The following is an 8,876-nucleotide window of genomic DNA, read 5'->3' on the forward strand; positions in this document are numbered from 1 at the left end:
TACTGGCAAAACCCCTTTATCAAGTCACTAAGCGGGAGACAAGGAACCATTTAAATGGGGGTCTCAGCAGTGGCAGGCCTTTCAGGAACTGAAAGAGAAACTTATGTCAGCCCCGGCTCTGGGGTTACCTGATTTAACAAAGCCCTTCACATTGTATGTGTCAGAAAGAGAAAAAATGGTGGTTGGAGTTCTAACACAAACAGTGGACCTTGGCCCAGGCCTGTAGCTTACCTCTTCAAGCAGCTGGATGGAGTTTACAAGGGATGGTTCCTATGTTTAAGGGCCCTGGCAGCAACTGCTCTGCTAGCACAAGAGGCTAATAAGCTAACTCTGGAGCAAAACTTAAATACCAAAGCACCCACACAGCAGTGACTCTAATGAATACCAAAGGACTTTCTCCAAGCAGAAGGTGTGGGGGGCAAATAATTAAAGAGGGATGGATCCAGCTACTAGATGGAAGAGTAGCACAACCAACCACAGAGTTCCGGAAAGGTGGAGTGGATGAACCGGACTATTAAGAATAGCTTAGGGGGTTTGGGGCGACAGACTTTCCATCCCAGAACCATGGCCCAATTTATTGGTAACCTTGTGGAGAAGACCCCGGTGCTGGTGAATGCTGCTGTGACTTATTCACAGCCTCAATTGGCCACATTTTGGTACTATGCCAAGATCGAGCTGATTCCTCCCACCCCTGCTGAGATCCCTAGAGCTATTCAGAGCCTGAAAAAAATAGTCAATAGAGCTCAGACTGGTAGCTTCAAACAACTCACAGTTGAGGGAGCTGTGCTGAAGGGTTTGGTGGCCACTGAGGTGTTGATGTGGTTTTATGTTGGAGAGATCATAGGCAAGCGTGGCATCACTGGCTATGATGTTCAAAGACCAATCTTTAACATCTGGTTATATTTGATTTATGATTTGAGTGTTGTTGGAACATGTGTGGTCAGACTGCTATCTGAGTAAAATAAGATGTGTCAAAAAAAAAAAAAACTAAAAAAAAAAGAATAGCTTAGGGAAAATGTGTCAGGAAACAGGATTAAAGTGGGTGCAGGCAAGCACTTCCCTTGGTGTTATTCAAAATTGGATGTACTCCCAATATTCCCGTATGAAGTCTTATAAAGCCCCTCCCATACTGCAGGCACTCCTGGGAACTCCTCAAGAGTGGGGAGAAATTGAGCTAGGATGAAAGCTACAAGCTCTAGGAAAAATCACTCAGGACATTTTGACCTGGGTAAATGAAAGTGTTCCTGTAAGCTTATTCTCCCCAGTTCACCCTTTCTCACCAGGTGATCGGATGTGGATAAAGGACTGGCAAGTAGTTCCTCTGAAGCCATGGTGGAAAGGACCCCAGACCATGATCCTGACCACTCCCACAGCCATAAAGGTAGAGGGAATCCCAGCCTGGATCCACCACAGCCGCACAAAACCTGCAGCAACTTGCAAGGCTAGACCAGACTCAGACGATTGCTGAATCAACTTAAGAAGGACAGCAAGCCTTGCTCCAGCCACATCCCGGAAGCTGGCTGATTCACACACTACCAAAGCATAAGGAGACTCATCATGGGACTTATTCTTGGAATTTGGACTTTTACAGTAGGGACATTAACTAATTTTGAAGAATGCTCTCAGTGTGTGCACGAGGTTACTGAGGTGGAATGGAAAGTTACTGCCATTCTTTTGTTCTACAGTTATTATGAATGTATAGGGACACAGAAGGGAATCTGTTTATATAATGGTACTCAGTATAAGGTGTGTAACCCAGGACAGTGGAACAGCCCTACTAAATTAATAGCTAAAATGGAGGAAAATAAGAATGAGAGTGAGAACTGTCACTAATGTTATAGGTGAGATTCTCAAAGTGAGGAGTGAGGAGTGAGGAAGGAGACCCTTAATCACCCTTAATCCTCTTAAGCTTCTAAGACCACTTCCCCTAGCCTTCTGCATTGCATTTCAATAGGAGAGGTAAAACCTAGCAGACCGGTGCCACCCTTAATCGCACCCCTATAGATAGCAGGCATGGTATGGAGGAATCTTCCCGGAAGGCATTGTTTTTGCTTAAACATAATCAGACCCACCTAAGTCACATACCCCATGCCTACTCCATGGACCAAGACCTTTTCACATGTAATTTCTAAGATTGTGAGCCTTTAAAAGGGGACAGGATTTTCTAGTTGTGGAGCTCAGCTATTAGGGCATTCAGGCCTGTCGCAGCTCCTGGCCGAATAAATCACTACTTCCTTCCCAGTTCGGTGTTCAAAATGTTTGTTTGCAGCTGCTCCTGCTTCGGGCACTGCTGTTAAGCATGTTGTGGGTAGCCTCAGTGTGCATGCGCCAGTGCTGTACATGCTAGCACACACATCTCATTAGCAGTTTAATTCTCTACCCGGGCTGTGTTTTTTAGCATTAAAATGAGCATAGGTTAGCCCAAGGACACTAATCATGGGTTTCTGTGCTTGCTTGAATTTGGGGATTTTCTCTTCTGCTGTTTGTCCTCCTTGCTGCACAGTGTTCTAACCAGCAGCCTGATGAACTTTATGCAGTTGTCAAGCAGCCAAGTTCATTATCCTTTAAGGGAGGCCACGACCACCCTATCTAACTGACTTCAGTCCAACTTTCAGATCTGACACTGCAGGGTGTATGTACTGAGAGCACTCTGCTCAGAACCACCAGTGCAAAAATCATTTGCCATGTTTTGCTTCGAAAAAAGGGCTGTCCTGGTCATGTATCTCTTCTCTTTCTCTCTGTCTCTGTGTGTTTGTGTGTGTGTGTGTGTGTGTGTGTGTGTGTATATGTGTGCACGCACATGTGTATACCCATTAGGTGATTTCGGCCCTTGGAGTCACACTCAACAAATACTGGTTGAGCTCCGGCCCTGCACCTGGCATTGAGTTAAGCTGCTTACACAGATTATTTTGCCTTATCCTAAACCAACCCTGTTATCAATGAAAACCCACATTCTATATTTCTGGGGAACTGATTTTTAATTAGGCATCATGAATAACTAATTAATGATCCTCCTATGTGGTTCTCCAGGCAAGAGGGCAGTAGAGCTGAGCTGAGCTTTGCTGTAGTGCAGCTGGGACGGCCATCCCCTGAGGAGCCCCTCTTCTGGGGCCAGGATATGATGGGTGTGAAGGCAGCCACCTTGGGAGTTGGCAGTCTCTTCCCAGCAAGGGGAAGTCCCCTGGAAGGAGCAGAAAAGAATTACTATTTCACCTTTGCTTCTTTTAATAAATTCCTCCAGGAGTTTGGCCCCATTGATTCATCTGACTTTCAGTTGTCAAAAGGACTACTGACGCCTGGGCTTGGTGGCACATGTCTGTAATCCCAGCACTTTGCAGGCTGATGCGGGAGGATGGCTTATGTCCAGGAGACCAGCCTGGACAACATAGTGAAACCCCATCTCTACAAAAAGTTAAAAAATTAACCAGGTGTGGTGGCATGTACCTCTGGTCCCAGCTACTCAGGAGGCTGAGTCAGAAAGATCGCTTGAGCCCAGGAGGACAAGGCTGCAGTGAGGTATGACTGCACCACTGCACACCAGCCTGGGCAACAGAGCCAGACCCTGTCTCAAAAAAAAAAAAAAAAAAGTACTGTTGAAAACTTAGAAAGAATCCCCTCCAATCTCCTTACTGTTCTTTGGAGAAATACTACTACTTAAAATGTTTTAAATCTATAGAGGTAGGTCCATTTTAATAAGCACCATTTGAAAGTTTAAAGAGACAGAGCCTGCCCCAGGCAAAATTGGATAATAACTTACACAAGAATAACCCTTGTTCAGTGTGCAAACTGCCTCCAGAAATGTTACCTCATTTGATCTTCACAGCAAGCTGGAGGGCACTATTACTAGCCTCATTTTTCAGATGAAGAAACTGAGGCTTGGCAGCCCCCTGCCAGGCTCAGGGCCAGGCAGTGAGCTGAGCCAGGATTCCAGCCTGGGGCTCTTGATGCTACTAGCCTGTCTCTCCCCTCATCTCCCCTGGCTTTGCCCTCACTTTAGGGATCCACTGCTCTAATTTCTTTGCCTGTGTTCAGTCTCTGTGTCCTTGAGACCCCCCACATTCCTCCCAGAGGACCCTGAAAAGAACAGAAAAGGAGCTTTGGCAAACAAATCTGCTTCAGGTAGCTCAGCAACCCCAGCACAGAGGACCCCTGCAGGGCCCAACCATATCCAGCCAAGGACCTCCCCAGTCTCCTCCTCTCCCTCCATCCTTTCCCTTCTCCTCCCCCTCTTCCTCCTCTTTCTCTTAGGACCTCTCTTCTCTACGCCCTGCTCTGCGGAACCACGTGCTATATGTGCCCACTCCTGGTGAGATAATCTCTCAGCCCAGTTAAGAAGGCATCTTTCAAAACAGTCCCTTGAATAGTGATCCTAGTGATGGGACTGACTTGGGGGAGAGGGGCTTTAGGCAAGTGGGCCTTGCTCCTTCCCAAGTCATCCCATGTGAATGGCTGTTTATTCTTCCAGAGGCCAGCCTGGAGTGACGCTTTCAATTATTTTGTTCACTTATAGCCCCACTTTGTGTAATCATCATGTTTTTATCCTCTAGTGTATGCTATATAGAGTACATACATTTTAACTTAATCCTTATAATGACCCTATAAAAGGGAAATTGGGCGTTCAGAGAGGTTAAGTTGCTCAAGTTGCACAGCCATGAGGGCCATTTAAATACATGTTTCTCTGATTACAGAACTCATTCCTTTCCCTCCATATTCCACTGCCTGATTTCTTTTTTTTTTTTTTGTCTTTCTATATCAAGTGATACAGTGTTAGGAATAATTAATTTCAAAAAGGTTATTAGAGAAAAAATAGAAAATCAAAACCAGAAACAAGAGGAAGAGCCAAATTTTGTTCAGGAGGGCCAATGTGATTATTGTGAATGAACATTAAATCTGGCTCTGAGCTTCTTGGAAACAAGAGAAGAAAGGAAGGGAGTGGGGAACACAAAGGACTCCATGCTTCTCTCTGTAATACAGCGTCTATGGTAGAAGGACATAACTTGCTTTTCCTCATTTTCAATTTCAAAAGTAATTTCTCATGTGCGATTTTATACAAGGACATTATGTAACATAATGGATGTAGGTTTGAATAACCAGATGTATCAGAAGATGGATAAACAATTGACCTATATAATGCACCCTTCATTATGCAGTCATGCAACAAAGACTGAACCCCTGCCACGCTGCCTAGACTCGAAACATGTGCAAAAAGATAATAACCCTGCCACGTACTCAGCCAGTCAATGGAGGTGTGCCCAGAGGGCTGCAGGAGCACATAGAAGTGAGATGGCAGCACTGCCTGGGAGAGTCCCATGGCCTCAGGCAAAGGTAACCTTTGCCCAAAGTCTTGAAATTTGAGTTGGAATTTACTGTTTATCTCCAAGAGGAGAAAAAGCATTCAAGGAAAAGGGAATAAAATGTGCAAAGGCATGAATGCTTGAGGCCTGGGATGTCACTTGTCGATGGGCAAGTGCAGGAGGTGTCAGCCAGCCTAAGGAGGACCTTACAGGGAGGGGCAGAATCCAGTTCAGCTTCAGGACTCAGGGAAGAGAGGCCAAACAGAGATGACAGGGGTGGGAAACAGGGAGTCCTGAAGGAGGTGGTTGTAAAAGTAAGCATGGGAGCGGATGTCAAGGCCATTAATAGGGGCCACTCCAGGGACTATTGCTGGGGAAGGACAGACAGATATGAGAGAGAGACAGGAGGGGAATTCCACTGTGTTAACTTATAGGATGACCCCATTTACAAGGTGAGTGGGCTCGAGGTGAGCTCAGTTGAAAGCCATGCCATTCTTTTTTTTTTTGAGATGAAGTTTCACTCTTGTTGCCCAGGCTGGAGTGCAATGGTGCTATCTCAGCTCACTGGAACCTCTGTCTCCCGGGTTCAAGCGATTCTCCTGCCTCAGCCTCCTGAGTAGCTGGAATTACAGGCATGCACCACCACATCCGGCTAATTTTGTATTTTTAGTAGAGATGAGGTTTTTGTATTTTTAATAGAGACAGGATTTCTTCATGTTGGTCAGCCTGGTCTTGAACTCCCGACCTCAGGTGATTCACCTCCCTCGGCCTCCCAGACATGCAAATTTTAAGAGCCCACACAGGATAGGGGGTTGAGGTCTAACAGGAAGTTATTTCTGTAGATTGAGTGCATAGAATTGGAACAAACATCAGTGAAGTGTTCCAGACTCCACTCAGGGGTCCAGGAGTCCTTTTGCGGGGGAAATGCCTCCCCTGAGGACAGAACTGAGAACCCAGGAGGAAGGATAAATGACTAGCATGTATCTTCATTATCTTCCTTATATGTCACTTTTTTTTTTACTGCAAAGAATATTTTCTTTTATATATCACCTGCTGTGAATTTTTGTCATTAGTTGTTACACAAATGCTGCCTAGTGCCATTATCCAAATGGCATGACTATTTTATGTCCACAATTCACTTCTGTATTGACAGAATTTTTTTCTTTTTTTTTTTTTTGAGATGGAGTTTTGCTCTGTCGCCCAGTCTAGAGTGCAGTGGCATGATGTCAACTCACTGCAACTTCTGCCTCCTGGGTTCAAGCAATTCTCCTGACTCGGTCTCCCTAGTAGCTGAGATTACAGGTACCTGCCACCACGCTTGGCTAATGTTTGTATTTTTAGTAGAGATGGGGTTTTGCCATGTTGTCCAGGCTGGTCTCAAACTCTTGACCTCAAGTGATCTACCCACATTGGCCTCCCAAAGTGCTGAAATTACAGGTGTGAGGCACTGCACCCAGCCTATAAACAGAATGTTCATGACTGAGGTAAGTAAACCTATCCGTGAAGGTTTAACATTGAGATGGAGTCTAACATCCATAACATCTGATGTTTTGCAGACAGCAATGTAGGAGAGATGTATTTTTAATCACTTTTCATTTAAGTGCTCTTATGTAAAAAAAATTAATTTAGAAGTTCCAAGTCTCCAAAGGACATTTTTAAATGTACATATAAAAATGGTTACAATAAAAGCCGAGTGCGTGGCTCACGCCTGTAATCCCAGCACTTTGGGAGGCCGAGGTGGGTGGATCACAAGGTCAGGAGTTCAAGACCAGCCTCAGCAACATGGTGAAACCCCATTTCTACCAAAAATACAAAAATTAGCTGGGCGTGGTGGCATGTGCTTGTAATCCCAGCTACTCAAGGGGCGAGGCAGGAGAATTGCTTGAACCCAGGAGGCGGAGGTTGTAGTGAGCTGAGATCGCACCACTGCACTCCATCATGGGCAACAGAGTGAGACTCCATCTCAAAAAAAAAAAAAAGGCAGCCATAAAAAAGAATGAGTTCATGGCCTTTGCAGGGATATGGATGAAGCTGGAAGCCATCATTCTCCACAAACTAACACAGGAACAGAAAACCAAACACCACATGTTCTCACTCATAAGTGGGAGTTGAACAATGAGAACACACTGACACAGGGAGAGAAACATCACACACTCAGGCCTGTTGGGGGGGTGGGGGGGGGAGGGGAAGGAGAGCATTATGACAAATACCTAAGGCATGCAGGGTTTAAAACGTAGATGATTGGTTGATAGGTGCAGCAACCACCATGGCACATGTATAACTATGTAACAAACCTCCACGTTCTGCACATGTATCCCAGAACTTAAAATAAAAAGAGGAAAAAAGGAACACCAAGCTAAATGTATAATGAACAGATTGAAGAAAAATAAAGAGCTAAAGAAAATCCAGGACATCAAAGAAGTAAAGCAAAACATTTATCTTATTCGAGCTCCTCTTACAGGCAAAGGAAAGCAGTTGTTAGAGAAATTGTTACAGCAATTACAGTAGACTGTGGACATGGAAAATGTCTCCTAAAAATCTCACTGTAGTCTGGACCTGGCGGCTCATGCCTACAATCTCAGCATTTTGGGAGGCTGAGGTGGGAGAATTGCTTAAGGCCAGTAGTTTCAGACCCCCTCATCTCTACAAAACATTTTTTTTTAAATTAGCTTGATGTGGTAGTGCATTTCTGTAGTCCCAGCTACTTGGGGTGGGGGTGTGGGGATGTCAAGACTGGGGAGGCTGAAGTAGGAGGGTTGCTTGTACCCAGGAGGTCTAGGCTGCAGTGAGCTGTGATCATGCCACTGAACTCCAGCCTGGGCAACAGAAAAAAAAAAAAAAAAAGGAGGCATGAATGCCTCATTGTAACAATTTCTTTTTCTTTTTTCTTTTCTCTTTTTTTTTTTTTTTTTTTGAGATAGAGTTTTGCTTTGTTGCCCAGGCTGGAGTGCAGTGGCATGATCTCAGCTCACTGCAACCTCCACCTCCCAGGTTCAAGCGATTCTCCTGCCTCAGCCTCCTGAGTAGCTAGGATTACAGGTGTCCCCGCCACAACGCCAGCTAATTTTTGTACTTTTAGTAGAAGCGGAGTTTTACCATGTTGTCCAGGCTGGTCTCGAACTCCTGACCTCAGGTGATCCACCCACCTCGGCCTCCCAAAGTGCTGAGATTACAGGTGTGAGCCAGTGCGTCTGGTCAACTTGGTGTTTCTATTTAATCTCTTCAATTCTCTTCATTGCATGAATAGTTTTATTCCACAGTGCTTGGCGGTGCTTGATAGGTTCATTTCTATATTTTTCAAACTCAAATGAATGATCCACTGTAAGCTCTTTATCAGGAATGATTTAGTCTGCTTGGCCTTGCAAGAACTGCATCTCTTTTAAAGTTTTTATGACATTCAGATTTGCAAAATCTGAACACACTGTAGTTGTTGAGGACAAACATCATGCTGTGGCCAGGGGACATAGGCCCTGAACAGAAAGACCACTTTTGATACACATGTTGAACCTGCCTATGTTCCCACCGACCAAAAGCTAAGTTTGAGAGGAAGTCTTTTTTTTTTCTTTTTTTTTTTTTTTTTTT

General features: G+C 44.8%; 1 pseudogene; it reads left to right on the forward strand.

The window, feature by feature from the left end:
* The first annotated feature begins 564 nt into the window (after positions 1 to 564).
* On the forward strand, positions 565 to 987 carry LOC116534739 (annotated as a pseudogene).
* The last annotated feature ends 7,889 nt before the right edge of the window (positions 988 to 8,876 follow it).

The sequence above is a fragment of the Sapajus apella genome, unplaced genomic scaffold, assembly GCF_009761245.1.
Source record: "Sapajus apella isolate SASKATOON/1434 unplaced genomic scaffold, GSC_monkey_1.0 scaffold89, whole genome shotgun sequence".
NCBI lineage: Eukaryota > Metazoa > Chordata > Mammalia > Primates > Cebidae > Sapajus > Sapajus apella.